This window comes from Bos taurus, chromosome 17 (genome assembly GCF_002263795.3).
Source record: "Bos taurus isolate L1 Dominette 01449 registration number 42190680 breed Hereford chromosome 17, ARS-UCD2.0, whole genome shotgun sequence".
Taxonomy (NCBI): Eukaryota; Metazoa; Chordata; class Mammalia; order Artiodactyla; family Bovidae; genus Bos; species Bos taurus.
In genome coordinates this window covers 6,235,871-6,252,064 of record NC_037344.1, presented here as the reverse complement: position 1 = coordinate 6,252,064, position 16,194 = coordinate 6,235,871, and the positions used below count along the sequence as shown (strand labels likewise).

The following is a 16,194-nucleotide window of genomic DNA, read 5'->3' as shown; positions in this document are numbered from 1 at the left end:
TGTTTAACTCAGATAAAACGGAAAGGGTGTAAAGAAGATAGGGACCAGAAATGTGGCCTGACTGTGACAGACAGAGGCCTCAGAATCTGTGAGGTTATTTAGAGTGCTTGGTGCTTGGAAACAGCTTTCCTTAGGGGTTATGGACTCTGATGGTGACTGCAGTGTCTGGCTGTGTGGCCCTTCTCATCTTCTTCCATGGTGTTGAGAAAAGCTGGGTGTGCAGCCGACCCACGGAAGCTGGCTCAGCCAGACTGGCCCTTGCCTTGGAAACTGGTCCTGGGAGCCTTCATCTTAATGCAGTTTCATTCTGTAGGTTTGGAAGCATTGAAGTCTCTCTTGCCCTCAATCTTTTTGCATTTCTTGTAAGAGCACTTGGTTCCCCAGGAGGATCTGGGTAGCGTGGATTACTCTCTGTATATCGATGCTGTGGGATGAAAAGTAAATGCAATGAATTTTTGCAGTTCACTTCTTTTTTTTTTTTTTTTTAAATTGTGATAATGAAGCTGTAAAAAGGTTACAAAATTCAAGGCTGGAAACACGTTAAATACTTATCTCACCTTTATTGCTGATTGTATTGACTGAAATTATCAAGGCAAAATGTTTTCTTACTTTCTTAGTCTCAGAACAACCTACCTTTATCACCTTGTCCTTAACAAAGAACAAAAGACGTTATCGACATATTATAAGAATTTATCTTGATAGGTTAAAATTTTCATATAAAAACAATAAAAAAAGAACCCTGCTTTGAAAGCCTCCAGCCTTTGGGGGAAGGTGAATGTCTTAATTCTATTTAATATGCTTGTGGATGAGAAGCACAGAAAAGGAACTTTTAAAAGATGATTCTGTCCCATTTATCTTTTAGGAGTGTATTTTAATTTTTTAAACATCATTGAAATGTTAGTAAATGTGGACTTAAATCTTGGACACAAGAACCCACTTTCCCTTTCTTTTGCTTGTTCATTCACTTATTCATTATTTCACCCAACAAATATTTCTTACAGATATTATAACAAATATTTCTAGCAAATAGTATATTGCCTACTATGTGACAGGCACTGTGTAAGGCACTGGGGATAAAGCAGTGAACAAAATGTAGATTTTGCTTTCACGGAGTTTATAAATGTCTTGTGGGCAAAAAGTCAAGTCTTCCTGGGAAGACTTCCTGGTAGTGGAGCCATGTAAGTCGAGACCTGAGGAGTGAGAAGAAATCTGAAGACAGTGCCTACTATGAACAGATCTGGAGGTGTGAGGGGAAGTGGGGCTGCACAGACACTGTGTTGAAGGCGGGCCGTGGAAGTATTCAGGTCTAACGACAGTCTTTATCTCAGAAACGAAAACCGTTCGCTATTACTGGGTTAATCGAAAAGTTCATTTGGGTTTCTTCGGTAAGATGTTATGGAAAAACCCAAACAAACTTTTTGGCCAACCCAATATTTTAAAACTGAAGCATTGTTTAAAGCTTAAGTTGTGGCCAGATTTCACCGGCCTGGGGGAGTGGATTCCAAGGCTTGGCTTACAGTCACAAAAATATTCTTTTTGGTCCCCTCTTCATCAGCTCTGGCAGCTCCAGCTGCTCTGTGCCTCGCCAGTTGTTCCTTTAGTTTGAAAACTGCATGGCGATTCTTTCACTAGGTTGGCAGTTCTGATTAGAGTGGACTATTTCGACTCAAAAACCAGGAGGAAATAATTGAGAGCTGCTTTGTGGCATGGTGCCATAGACTGGCTGTGTCTTGTCCCCTGGGGGTTGTCATGAGCGACTGCTGGCCGCCGATTGCACCCTACGTGGTGTGAGAAGTGGCAGAACTGCCTGCAGATGTATTGGGAAGAAGGGCTTCTGAAACAGGATGCTCTTCTTTACTGTCCTGTGAAAGTAGCTCTCAGAGAAAAGCCGCCCGCTGGAGCAGGGTGTGGACTCACAGAAAGAAAAGGTAGAGTTCAAGGTCATCTAGTCAGTGTTCTCTGAACTTTCTTAGACACTTTTTTTCCCCTCCCAACAAAATCTTCTTTGGAAATCTAGGCTGTAAATCTGATAAAAGCAATGAATTGACACCTTAGAGAGTTTTAATATTCATTATTTTCAAATGCCTGAAGCAGTGCTTTTTCCTAAAGCTCTTGGGTTCTGGACAAGCAGAGCCTGAAGAAGAGCTGATAGTAACAGCTTGCTGTTATTAATGTTTGCAGCGAGAGCCACTGTGCAGTAGGTACCACATCTCATCTCCCTTTAACCCTGTGAGGTAGGCATGGTGTTGGTCATCTCTGTCTTACAGATGAGGCATTAGGCTTAATCTCCTGCTCAAGATCACATAGCTAGTAAGTGATGGGAGCTGGACTTGAACCCAGGTCTTCCTAATCTCCTTCAACCAGATCTTCTTAAACCAGGCAGGTTTAAGCTGGCTTAAAACTCAACATTCAAAAAACTAGGATCATGGCATGAGATCCCATCACTTCAAAGTGACAAACTTTGTCTTCTTGGGCTGCAGAATCACTCAGATGGTGATTGCAGCTGTGAAATTAAAAGACGCTTGCTCCTTGGAAGAAAAGCTATGACAGTGTATGAAAAAGCAGAGACATCACTTTGCCAACAAAGTTCGATATAGTCAAGGCTATGGTGTTTCCAGTAGTCATGTATGAATGTGAGAGTTGGACCATAAAGAAGGCTGAGCGCCGAAGAATTGATGCTTTTGAACTGTGGTGTTGCAGAAGACTCTTGAGAGTCCCTGAGACAGCAAGGAGATGCAATCAGTCAATCCTAAAAGAAATCAATCCTCAGTATTCATTGGAAGGACTGGTTCTGAAGCTGGAACTCCAACACTTTGGCCACCTGATGGACTCTTTGGAAAAGACCCTGATGCTGGGAAGGATTGAGGCAGGTGGAGAAGGGAGTGACAGATGGTTGGAAAGCGTCATCGACTCGATGGAGATGAGTTTGAGCAAACTCTGGGAGATAGTAAAGGACAGGAAGCCCGGTGTACTGCAGTCCAGGGGGTCGCAAAGAGCTGGACATGACTGAGCGACTTAACAACTCCATGACTAACCAGCCAAGGCCTTTAGTCACAAATCTAATGGGATCTCAGCACTCGATGCTACAACATGTAGTCTTAACCTTACTGAGATCACATTTGTGGTCAGTGCCCGTACTGGGCTTGGGACCAGGAATTCTGACCCCTGGCCTGGTGTTCTTGGTGTGTACCGTCGTGACAACTGCTCTGGAAATACCAGAGTGATAGTTGCTGGATGAGCTAGTTTCCTGGAAACACAGTTCCTTTAAAACAAAAGGTAGTAGTTCTAGGACACACGTCCTTGTTTTCACGTGGCTTAAGAACAGTGTTTTTGAAAGGGAGATGAGCCTGCATTAAAGCAGAGGGGGGAAATCTGTATTTCTGTCTCTTCCCTTACTCTTTTGCTGTAATCAGACAACTCAAAAACTCTTTGCAAAGGGTTTATTTTTAAAGTGAAAAAGTTAGTAGCTAGGTTAATTTGTTTTATTCTACAGGCCGCTGGTATGTGTATATATATGTATATGTGTATTTAAAATTACCCAAATTTATTTTTATGTAATATTTTTATATATTAATTTTATGTAATATTTTATATAATTTTAAATATATAGTATTGTAGATAATAAATTACCTAAATTTATTAAGTAGTGTCAAGCTAAATACATTGATTTTGCTGGTGGTGCAGTGGTAAAAAAATCCACCTGCCAACACAGGAGACATAAGTTCGATCCCTAGGCTGGGAAGATCCCCCGGAGGCGGGCATGGCAACCCACTCCAGAATTCTTGCCGGAGAATCCCATGGACAGAAGAGCCTTGTGGGCTGCAGTACATGGGGTTGCTGAAGGGTCAGATGCGACTTAGGGACTAAACAACACAATCTAAGCACGTAAAGTAAAAGCCAGTTTTGTATTAATTCTTTTTTTCAAGATTTTTTTTTGACATGGACCATTTTTAAAGTCTTTATTGAGTCTGTTACAGTATTACTTCTGTTTTATGTTTTGTTTTTTTTGGCAGCGAGGCGTGTGGGATCTTAATTCCCCCACCCAGGGATCGAACCTATACCCCCTGCTGCATTAGAACGTGAAGTCTTAACTACCAGATCACCAGGGATGTCCCTGAGTTAATTATCAACATTCATTTGGGAGTCATTTAGAACCATAAAAGACTGAATATTGGAAAGCGTTGCTTTAAATAATTGAATATTTTTTTGTTAGCTTGCTTGGCTTACAAAAGTGATGTTCGTTCTCTGTTCGAAGGCTTGTAACATCTTAAAATTTTTTTATTTTATAAAAATCTTTTTTTCTAAGTGTCTTAGTGGCTCAGAGGTTAAAAGCGTCTGCCTACAATGCGGGAGACCTGGGTTTGATCCCTGGGTCGGGAAGATCCCCTGGAGAAGGAAATGGTAACCCACTCCAGTATTCTTGCCTGGAGAATCCCATGGACGGAGGAGCCTGGTGGGCTACAGTCCACGGGATCGCAAAGAGTCGGACGGGACTGAGTGAGTTAACTAACTAACTTAGTAACCCTAGGTAGGTAGTTTGCTGTAGTTGATCGACAGCGGTGGTGTTCGCTGCAGGTCATCCTGGGGTCATGCTCTGACTTGGAGCGGTTTGTTGGGCTGTGCTGTACACTCTGGGCGGGGGGAGGAGGCGGCGCCGGCAGAGGGAGATGGCAGGAGGAAGGTTTCCGTGCCATCTGCACAAAGGCCTGGGCTGACCCTGCAGAGGCCTCGAGCTGTCCTGATTTGGGGGCAAAGGGGTCGCACCCTCTCTAAGTCCAGGCATGAATGTGGGCTGCCTTCAAGGGGAGGGCGTAACCTTGGGCAAAGTGGCTGCTTCAGCAGAGAACGATTTCTGGAGAGGGCCGACCGCCAGCAGCGCTCCTGGCAGATGAAAGCACAAATCTTTCAGGCCCGGAGAGACTGGGTGGACGTCACAGCATCTAGCACCGTGCTGTTAACTGTTCAAATTCACTAAAAGGGTAGGGAAGGCAGAGCAAAGCTCATCACATAATCTCTGTGTGACGAATATGGATTTAAGGTAGATGGGTAGTTGTACGAGATGTAAGCTGTTAGCAAATCCAGTTTTCCCCTGTGTGTGTGTGTGTGTGTGTGTGTGTGTGTGTGTGTGTGTGTGAAGAAAGTTTGATACTTAAGCCTGTAAAAATAGAACCGCTTTAAAAATACAATTTACCTAATTTATGGTGTGATTTATTCTAGTATTAAATTCTAAATCTGGCTAAGTCACAGATCCTTAAACTGCTCACAGAAGAATGTGCTTTGTATTATAATTATGCGAGGAAAAGTCTGGGAGCACGCTGCATGGGGAAGATGAGCACGGTCTACGAAGATTTTATAAAACCAGGAGCCAAATTGCAGAGTCTAGTCCATAGGGGAATTTCATGTAAAGATTAATGACCTGAGTTTTTCATTTAAAATATTGCATGGTTTTATATTTCATAAACAGTTACAGAAAAAAACATGCAGTTACATTTTAATTTGCTAATTTAAATTGTGTACAGAAAGTTACTGTAGACATCCAACTGAATTTATGAGCTATTCCTTGCAATATTGATCGGTATACACCATATGAAAAAGAAAACACAAAAAGTATTTGGAATCAGCATTCTTGATAATACATCTTTCAGTAGATAACATAGCCCCTCTCTTAGAGCTAGTGATGAATTGGGATATTTTAAATGGCTTGTGTTTTGTGGGGTTTTTTTTTCTTTTTAAGGGATTCCCTGGTGGCTCAGACGGTAAAAGCGTCTGCCTGCAATGCGGGAGACCTGGGTTTGATCCCTGGGTCAGGAAGATCCCTTGGAGAAGGAAATGGCAACCCATTCCAGTACTCTTGCCTAGAAAATTCCATGGATGGAGGAGCCTGGTGGGCTACAGTCCATGAGGTTGCAAAGAGTCAGACATGACCGAGTGACTTCACTTTCACTTTTCTTTCTTTTTACAGGCAGGATAATCAGTATTGTTAATCTTTCTAGTATATGTTGGAATTACTAACCAGTTGGACTTCACTTGCATAAGCTAGACCTTGTGTCAGCAGGGACGTGTCACAGAGTCTCCAGTGACTGAAACCCCAGGGTTCTAGGCCCTTGGATGCATTGCGTAGAGCTAGTGGTCAAGACTCTACCTGCCAGAGGAGGAGACGTGAGAGACCTGGGCTTGATCCCTGGGTCGGCAAGATCCCCTGGAGGAGGGCACGGCAACCCACTCCCGTATTCTTGCCTGGAGAATCCCCATGGACAGAGGAGCCGGGCGGGCTACAGTCCATGGGGTTGCATAGAGTCGGACATGACTGAAGCGACTTAGTGTGCATGCACACAGCCATGACTAGCTGACCTGTGGTTTCAGCTTCTTCAAGCCATCATTTTGCCTAGTCCCAAGCTTTAACCTCCCTTAAAGTTGGATTTGTGATTGGTACAAGTTCCACGACACCGTTCTGTGGACCTTATGGTAAAACAAGCAAATGGAGATGTTTCATCAGGGGCTGGAATGCAGGGAGTCACATCCTGTTTTTAATCCACACACACACTTCTCATTTGCTCAGGTGACCTGTTTCCCCATGTCACCCTCAGATACATTCCTGTGTAACTGTGATATCAGTGAAGGAGCCTGTCCTTGGTACAGCCCCTCCTGACCATGGTTCCCTCTCTGGACCACAGCTGCGAGTTGACTCCTCCTCTTTTCCATCCAGTATTTCCAGTCCTGCCAGTCCTCCACACTCTGCCTCTTGTTAATGCCACTGTTGAATTTCTTTAAGCATCAGTTTCTTCATCTGTAAAGTGAGTGTGGCAGTCACTACCTCATTGGGTGGTTGTGAGAATTACGCAGACAGTCTAATGTGGTGCTGGCCCAGATAGGTGCCCAACAGATGACAGCCCTGTGGGGTCACAGAGTCCGACACAGCTGAGCACGCTGCAGCCCTACTGGTGGCTGGTATGTTCCTCGCCAACACAAACATGGCCCTGCACAGTAAGCTGCTCATCCCCCAAGGCTTGGGGCTGGATCTTATCAGATGCTGTACACTGCACATCTTGGGCAGTGGATAAATGCTTCTTGAATAACCATGAATAACATCAGATGCCATCCCTACCCTAAAGGAGACCAGAGTCTGGTTCTGAAATAACTACAGCACAAGGCAGAAACTGTATCATCACAGGGAGATATAATGAAATGAAGAGGTTCAGAGGAGAAAGATATGAATCAGAGAAGTTGAAGGCAGGTGCTTAGTAGGCATTCAGCATAATGCTTTTGATCCTGGCAACCAAAGGTTTGGGGGATGCTGAAAGTTTTTGCTAGATTCTTCTGGGCATGTTATATTTCTACTGTGAATTCTACCCTTCGATTTTTAATGACAACTTGTTCTTTGAACGGTGCATGTAACTGGGATGGACTGAGTGCTCTTTTTTTAGCCTGAGCAGATGGAATTAGATCTGAGGGCATCTGTTTGAGCCATCCAGGTCCTTCTGACACTTTTGCAGCCGTTTACTGCGTGTATCTATTGTTTACGTTGGGTGTGTGGTTATGCTGAGCATATGCTAATTTCATGTGCTTGGTTGTGGTTAGTGGGTAGATAATTTGAACATTTTTGGTTTTTAAAGTTTTTTCATTATGTAGTTATTCTCCTTAGTGGCTTTGAAAAGATTCTTTCTCCAGAGAGAGAGCCAGATGAGAGTTACTTATTTTTAATCACATTTTGGGGGCTGGCATGTTCCGTGTGGTGGTCCCCCCACGTCTGTCCTATCAATGGGATTTGGGAGAGGAGTCAGAGGGGCTGTGCTCAGACCGTGGCTTGTTTGATTCCCCCAGAGGCGCCGGTTCTTTGATCTTCTACTAGTGTAGCTCCTCTGATCTCTTACTCTGTGAAGTGTTTGTGTCTCTGTATGATGGATGTTTCACTGACCCGAGTAAATGGAAGAAAATTTTCTCCAGCCTTTAAATGTATTGCTTTCCTTGTTCTTTCAAAACACACACACACACACACACACACACACACACACACGGTAAGAACGTTTCAGAGGCATTTGGCCTTTAATGGAATCTGAAGCACTGACAGGTGGTTTCACTGGTGAGAATCCATCTTTGTTTCTCCTTGACTCTACTCCTGTCACACAAGAAGGGAGCAATCCGCCTCCTCTTCGTTTTTTTGAAACGAGTATCTGATTTCACTGAATTTTGCACTCTGGCTCTTATTGTCACTTTCCTTTTTTCCATTGAAGGAGAAGAAAAACTCTCAACTATGTACAGAGTAAATTAAATTATGAGGAAAATAGTCTGTGGAGTTAAACAAGGTGAACCGCGCCTTTGGCCCAGAATCCAAGCATTGCCCTGATGTGGTTGGTAGTATAACCCTGACTCACAAACACATTAGTCACTCTGATACACTCTTGCTTTGACTCATTGCCCCAGGGCTGGTTGGTGGACTGAGTTGCTCAAGTCAGCTAGTAATTTTGATCAAATCAATGAATAATTATAGTTTTGTGCAGGCAACAAACATAGAATACTGATTCTGTTAGACCAAAGGAGATGTTATTGTGACATAATCATGTAAAGATTTAACTCGAGCATTAGAGCAGTGCTTTACTTTGTTCTTACTTTAGGGCTTCAGTTCTCAGAACCCACGATAGAAAAAGATGGTGGCAGCATTTCTTGTTTTTGTTGTTGGTTTGTTTTGGCCATGTGGTGAGTGGAATCCTACTTCCCTGACCAGGAATCGAACCTGCACCCCTTGCATTGGAGGCTCAAAATCTTAACCAACTGGACCACCAGGGAAGTCCTGTGCCAACTTTTTATTCTCTCAATAATCAATATATGAACATATGAAAGATTCTCTGGTGCTACAGTAAGTACACATATTTTAAATGCATTTTAATAATAATAATAAGAAGGAGCATATCTTTATAAGTCCTCAGAACTAAATATGATCAGATTTAAAGCTTCAACTTTTCACAGAAAGATTTCTCACAGAAAGAACCTGGGCATGAACAATTCATATGGCAGAGCCAGAAGTTAGTGCTACTAATTCTTCTATCAGTTTATTAGAGAAATACTCATATTAGCAAGACCAGGTCTACCTGAAACGCAAATATTTACATTTGTTTGCTTCCTATTTGCTCATCCTCTTTTTCTTCACATTTAAGGCATCTTTTTCCAGAGTATGTTTATTACCAAATTGCTAATTGACAGTGTTTGTTTGCTATATTCGTGGGTGTAAATTTCAAATATTTTAGAAACAGAGCGCGTCTCTAAACATGTTTACTTACTTGAAAAAAAAATCTGTTCTTAATTTTACTTGAGTTGTCTCCTGGCTGCTTTACCTGTTAGGTTCTTTTTCTGTGAAAGCAGGGAGTATAATTTACTTGGAACTTAGGGCAGATTTGCTGTGTAGTTGATAATTGTGAAGCTCCTCTGGGGTCGTTACTCTGAAGAAGGCTCTAGTATTGAGTGGTAACGTCAGCCACTGTATATATCCTTGACCAAAAAAATGAAATAAACTCAGAAAGAGAAAGAGAGGGCAGTAGTTTGGAAAGTTTGGGTGCTTTTTGAGTTTATTGTTGGGGCGCTGTAGAGGGGGATATGTGCATACCTGCTGGTTCCTTGCTGGCTCCCAGTTTCCACCTGCCTCTCACGGTGTGAGGCTCACAGTGCTGAAAGCAATTCTTCCAACTGAGGATACGCATTTCTGTTTATACAGCCTGAGCCCGAATGCCTCCCGCTTGTTGGATGCTCAGCTATGTCTCCAACTTAATGAGGAAAGTAGGTTGATTTCTAATGAGTGCCTTGCTAAAGGGGTGTTCAAGAGGAATTTTGAGTCTTTGTATGTCTTTCTTTATATACCGACATTAGAGCTTAATCGACAGATAAGTTCTATTCCAGTAGTACAGAATCAGTTTATCAATTTTTGATAACCCTGCCAGGCATAGAGTGGGAATGAATTATTATGTGTATATGTTAATAGTATATATAGCATTATTCTTGCCAAAACAAAAAAAGTGGCCAAATTCTTCTTTTGCTTCCATACCCTCTTCTCAGTGTCTTTGATTTTAAGTGGCTAATTAGCTCTTATGCAGGATGCTTTTCGGGGGAACGTGGGAACTCTGTCTACCACTGTCTTGGTCCCAGGTTTCTACTGGAAGCGCCAACTCTAGGGAGAAATAGTGCCAAATGCAAAGTTTATCTGAAGCAAAACTCAATTTAAAACACTGTCTTCAATTTCTCTTCTCTTGCTTTTGCTTTCTCTTTCTTTCCCCTCTGTACACAAGACATGGATACGCACGTATTAACTGAGCAGAGAAGAGTTTTAATTAAAGAAGTATGGATATCCTGAAACCATTCCAATCTGTGCCAGTCACTCTAGAGGCAAGTGGAGATAAATTGAAGCAGAATATGGGAGAGTTGTGATCTACCCAATGGAGGCTTATAGGTGAATCAGTGCCCTTCCTCCCCATGAAGACCGCCTCTCTGCATTCTGCTCGGGGGGCTGGCAGCCATCCAGTCACTATAAGCCACCCTCGTTGTGACAGAGGAACTGCTTAATATAAGTTGTTACCGTTTTTACTTTTATTTCTTGGAAGGGCATTACAATAAGATGAAATGCTGTACCCCAAGCAGAAATTAGAGCCTTCATTACCCTTTGTTAATTGCAAATGACACATGACTTTTCTATTGTGGAGTCTCTGAAAAAACAGCAACTAATTATTAGCATTTAATCTTTGTGCAGAGCTAGACGTTTACGTGCGCGCGTATATAGACGTGTGCCTCTCGATCCACGAGAGGGAGAAAGAGTAGGTACCCGTCACGGAGGTAGAGCAGTGCTCCACTCAGGGGTAACCAGTCTCTTACCAGGTTCTGTCTCAGCACTCCACAGAGTGATGCTTGTGGCAAAATGAGGCTTCAGAACAGTGCGATCTGCTGTCAATGAGTTGTTGTTATTGTTTAATGGCTAAGTCATGTCCAGTTCTTTGCGATTCCCTGGACTGTAGCCTGCCAGGTGCCTCTGTCCATGGGATTTCCCAGGTGAGAATATTGAAGTGGATTGCCATTTTCTTCTCCAGGGGATCTTCCAGATCCAGGAATTGAGCCAGCATCTCCTGCATTGGCGGGTGGATTATTTACCAATGAGACCCGTGGAAGCCATGCTGTCAATGAGCACCATACTTTAAAAAGAGGAAGTTTAAGAAGCTTACTTGTAGGTGTATAATAATTTTTGGTTTTCAAGGAAAATGATAGTTTGAAAGGTTTTGTACAAGTAGAAAAAAATGCTACAAAAAGGCCAAATAATTGTAAAAAGTTGTTGTGAATGGGGGTGACACTGCTCCAGTAGAGCTATAGCAAATTGCAGTGCTGAGGTTTTTTTGAATGAGAGAAAACTTGATAGTGAGCTATATTTACTTTGACTGATTTTGTTTTTTCTCAGAAAGAGGTTCTCAAAAAGTATCGAAAACCTTATTTATGCTTCTCTAACATGTCATTTTCATCCATATGTATTCCATCGGTGTTAACAACGTACATGCTATGAATCAAGTTCGTCTTCCTTTGTGTGTTTTCTGTTAAAACTTTTCAGACATTTTGTGGTCACTGTAATTGATTCCAATGGCATATTACATTAATGTACTCTTTTATTGCTACTCATACGCACCAGGCTATATATAATCACTGTGTAGGCCTTGCCCTTTCCCAGAGAGACGGAGACTTCAAGTCCGCTGTGACTGCTACACTCAAGCTGAACTTATGTGCTTCCCTTTTCGTTTTCCATGTTCTTTTGCTTTTGTTAATTAAATATGTTTTCGAAAAGTAGTACATAATCATGGTACCAAATTCCAAAAGTAAAGAAGGGTGCACGGTGAAGAGCAGGTCTCCCTGCCTCTCTGTCCCCAGCCCCCAGTGCCCCCCGCTGAGGAAGCCGCCTCAGGGTCTTCGTGTGTCTTCACAGAGATGGGCTATGCCTTTGCGAGCATTTAGAGCAACACATGCCTTTTTCTCTTACACAAATGGTGACATAATATACCTGCTGCTCTGTGTATATCCTGGCAGCCTTTCCATATCAGTTCATTTAGAACTGCAACCTTTTTAAAAATTTTAAAGCAATTTTTAATTGAATTATGTATGTTATAGGTATACAACATAGTGATTCACAGTTTTAAAGGTTACATATCCCATTTATAGCTGTTACAAAATACTGGCTATATTCCCTATGTTGTACAATATAGCCTTGTGGCTTATTTTATATGTAACAGTTTGTACTTCTTAATCCTTTACCCCATATTGCCCCTGTCCCCTTCCGTCTCCTCACTGACAACTACAAGTTTGTTCTCTGTATCTGTGAGTGTGCTTCTTTTTTGTTATATTCATTAGTTTGATTCCACATACAAGTGCTATATTTAACACAGTATTAGTGTTTCAGATTCCACATGCAAGTGATTCCACATACAAGTGATATATTTAGTACAGTATTAGTCTTCCTCTTTCTGACTTCACTGAGCATAATACCCTTCACGTCCATCCATGCTGCTGCAAATGGCAAAACTCCACTCTTTTTAGTGGCTGAGTAGTATTCCATTGTGTATAGATACCCATCTTCTTTGTCCATTCATCTGTTGATGGACTCTCAGGTTGCTTCCATTCTTGGGCTGTTTTTTTTGATGTAGAGTTGTATGAGCTGCTGATATATTTTGAATATTAACCCCTTTTCATATCATTTGCAAATGTTTTCTCTCATTCAGTAGGTTGTCTTTTCATTTTGTTGCTGGTTTTCTTTGCTCTGTGAAAGCTTTTAGCCTTTATTAGGCCCCGTTTGTTTATTTTTGCTTGTATTTCCTTTGCTTTAGGAGCCAGATCCAAAATAATATTGCTGTGATTTATGCCAAAGAGTGTTCTGCCTATGTTTTCCTCTAGGAGCTTTATGGTTTCTGGTCTTACACTTAGGTCTATAGTCCATTTTTAGTTTATTTTGTATATGGTGTTACAGAATGTTCTAATTTTGTTCTTTTGTGTGTAGCTGTCTGGTTTTCCCAGCACCACTTATTGAAGAGACTGTCCTTTCTCCACCATGTATTCTTGCCTCCTTAATCACAGATTAAGTGACCATAGTGCCTAGGTTTATTTCTGAACTTTCTATCTTATTCCACTGATCACTGTTTCTGCTTTTGTGCTGTTACACATACTGTTTTGATTACTATAGTTTTGTGGTATAGTCTAAAGTCAAGGAGTGTGATTCCTCCAGCTCTATTCTTTCTAAAGATTGTTTTGGCTATTCAGGGCCTTTTGTTTCCACAAAAAATTTAAGCTTATTTGTTCTAGTTCTGTGAAAAATGCCACTGGTATTTTTGATAGATATTGCATTGAATCTGTAGATTGTCTTGAGTAATATGGTCATTTAAATTATTAATTTAATTTAATATATTAAATAAATTTAATATATTTATTAATTATGATTATATTAATTCTTCTAATCCAAGAAGAATGCCCACCTTTCCATCTATTAGTGTTGTCAGTTTCTTTCATCAGTGCCTTATAGTTTTTTGAGTATTGATCTTAAACCTCCTTAGGTAGATTTATTCTTAGATATTTTATCCTTTTTGATGCAATGGTAAATGAGATCGTTCCCTTAACTTTTCTCTTTTTATATTTCATTGTTTTTGTGTATAAATGCAACAGATATCTGTATATTAATTTTGTATTCTGCAGCTTTGCCAGATGAGCTCTAATGGTTTTCTGGTGGCATCTTTAGAATTTTCTGTGTGTAGTATCATGTCATATGAAAACAATGACACTTTTCCTTCTTCCTTTCCAATTTGAATTCCTTTTATTTCTTGTCTGATTGCTGTGGCTCAGATTGCCAAAACTATGTTAAATAAAACTGGTGAGATTGGGCAATTTTGTCTTATTCCTGATTTAGAGAAAATACTTTCAGTTTTTCACCATTGAGTATGGTATATTACCTGTGGGTTTGTCATATATGACCTTTCTTATGTTGAGGAATGTTCCCTCTATGCCCACTTTCTGGAGAGTTTTTTTTTTTAAACATAAATGGATTTTAAATTTTGTTGAAAGCTTTTTCTGCATCTACTGATATGATGATATGGTTTTTATTCTTCACTTCATTAATATGGTGTATCCCATTGATTGATTTGCAGGTACTGAAAAAATCATTGCCTCCCGGGGATGAATCCCACTTAATCATTGTTATGATCCCCTTAATGAATTGTTGAACTCAGTTCGAGGATATTTTGCTGAGGGTTTTTGCACCTGTGTTCATCAGTGATATTAACCTATAATTTGTGTGTGTATGATATCCTTGTCTGTTTTTGAAGTGAGGGTGTTATCTCATAGAAAAAGTTTGAAAGTGTTCCTCTGCAAAATTTTGGAAGAGTTTCAAAAGCATATGTGTTCTCTCTTCTCTGAATGTTTAGTAGAATTCACCTGTGAAGCCACCTGGTCCTGGATTTTTGTTTGCTGGGGGTTGTTACTTACTCAGTTTCATTACTGGAAATTAGTTTGTTCATATTTTCCTTTCTTTCTTGTTCAGTCTCAGGAGACGGCACGTTTCGAAGAATTTGTCCATGTCTTCTAGGTTATCTCCTTCATTGGCTTACAGTTATTGGTAGTATTCTCTTATGATCCTTTATATTTCTGTGGTGTTGGCTGTAGCTTCATCTTTTTCATTTCTGATTTTATTCACTTGGGCCCTCTCCCTTTTTTTCTTCATGAGTTTGGCTAAAGGTTTATTAATTTTGTTTTATCTTTTCAAAGAACCAGCTTTTAGCTTCATTGATCTTTTATATGTTGGTCTTTATTTCACTTATTTCGCCTCTGATCTTTATGCTTTCTTTCCCTTTACTAACTTTGGAATTAGTTTGCTCTTTTCTATGAAGTCCAGTTAAGTGTAAGGTTAGGTTGTTTATTTGAGATTTTTCTTGTTTCCTGAGGTAAAGTTGTATCACTGTAAACTTCCCTCTTCGAACTGCTTTTGCTGCATCCCAAAGGTTTTGGATTGTAATGTTTTCATTTTATTGAAGTGAAATGCCTCTAGATATTTTTTTTATTTCTTCTTTGATTTTTCATTGATTTATTGGTTGTTGAGTAGCATACTGTTTAGCCAACACGTTTGTGGTTTTTGCAGTGTTTTTTTGTAGTTTATTTCTAGCCTTGTTGTCGGAAGAGATGCTTAATATGATTTCAGTTTTCTTAAATTTATTGAGACTGTTTTGTTCCTAATATGTGATGGATCCTGGAGAGTTTTTCATGTAGTTGGAAAGAATGTGCATTCTGCTGCTTTCGGGTGAAATACCTCTATTTATCACTTAATGTGCCATTTGGGGTCAGAGTTTCCTTACTGATTTTCTGTCTGGATGATCTGTCCATTGATGTAAGGGGGCTGTTAAAGTCAAGTCTTCTACTATTATTGTGTTACCGTCAGGTTCCCCTTTTATGTCTATTATTTGCCTTATATATTGAGGTTGGTTGTGTGTATATTTAGTTTTTATATCTTCCTCTTGGGTTGACCCCTGAACATTATGCGGTGTTTTTCTTTGTCTCTCGTTACAGCCTTTATTTTAAAGTCTATTTTGTCTAAGTATTGCTACTCTGGCTTTCTCTTGAGTTCCATTTATGTGGCATAGTTTTTCCTATCCTCTCACTTTCAGTCTGTGTTTAGATCTAGTGAGTCTCTTGTAGGCAGAGACATGGGGCTTGTTTTGCTTTACCCACTTGGCCACTCACTCTGTTTTGAATGGAGCATGGAGTTCATTTACATTTATGCTGATTATTGACAGTGTGTCTTCTTGTTGCCATTTTGTTAATTGTTTTGGTGGTGTTTTGTATATCTCCGCCCCCCCCCCCTTTTTTTGTTCTCTTCTCTTGTGATTTGATGACTCTCTTTAGTGTTACGTTGGATTTCCTTTTTTTTTTTTTTTTGAGTGTATATCTATTATAGATCTCTGGTTTGTTGTTGCCATGTGTTTTTTATATAGAAATCTCTCTATATACATGATACTTTAAATTGCAATGAAATTAAAATCACAATTTCAATTGCATGCATTTGTATTCCCTTCCCCTTGTGGTTACTGGTTTTGATACCATGCTTTACAGCTAACTGTTTTGAGTGTCTCTAACTGCTGATTGTGGTTATAGATTATTTTACTACCTTTGTCCCTTTACCTGTCTACTAGCTTTGTATGTAGA

General features: G+C 40.4%; 1 protein-coding gene across 3 annotated transcripts in view; it reads left to right on the top strand.

Annotated features, from left to right (window-relative positions):
• Nucleotides 1–16,194, top strand: part of FHIP1A (FHF complex subunit HOOK interacting protein 1A) — a 308,163-nt gene that overhangs the window by 156,722 nt on the left and 135,247 nt on the right. Inside the window, exon 1 of one of the 3 annotated variants that reach the window (XM_010813681.4) lies at nt 8,564–8,854. The exons of the other annotated variants lie outside the window; for them this stretch is intronic. The gene's annotated coding sequence lies outside the window, so the exon portion shown is untranslated. Of the gene's footprint in view, nt 1–8,563; nt 8,855–16,194 lie in introns of those variants that run through there. 3 annotated transcript variants of the gene reach the window in all.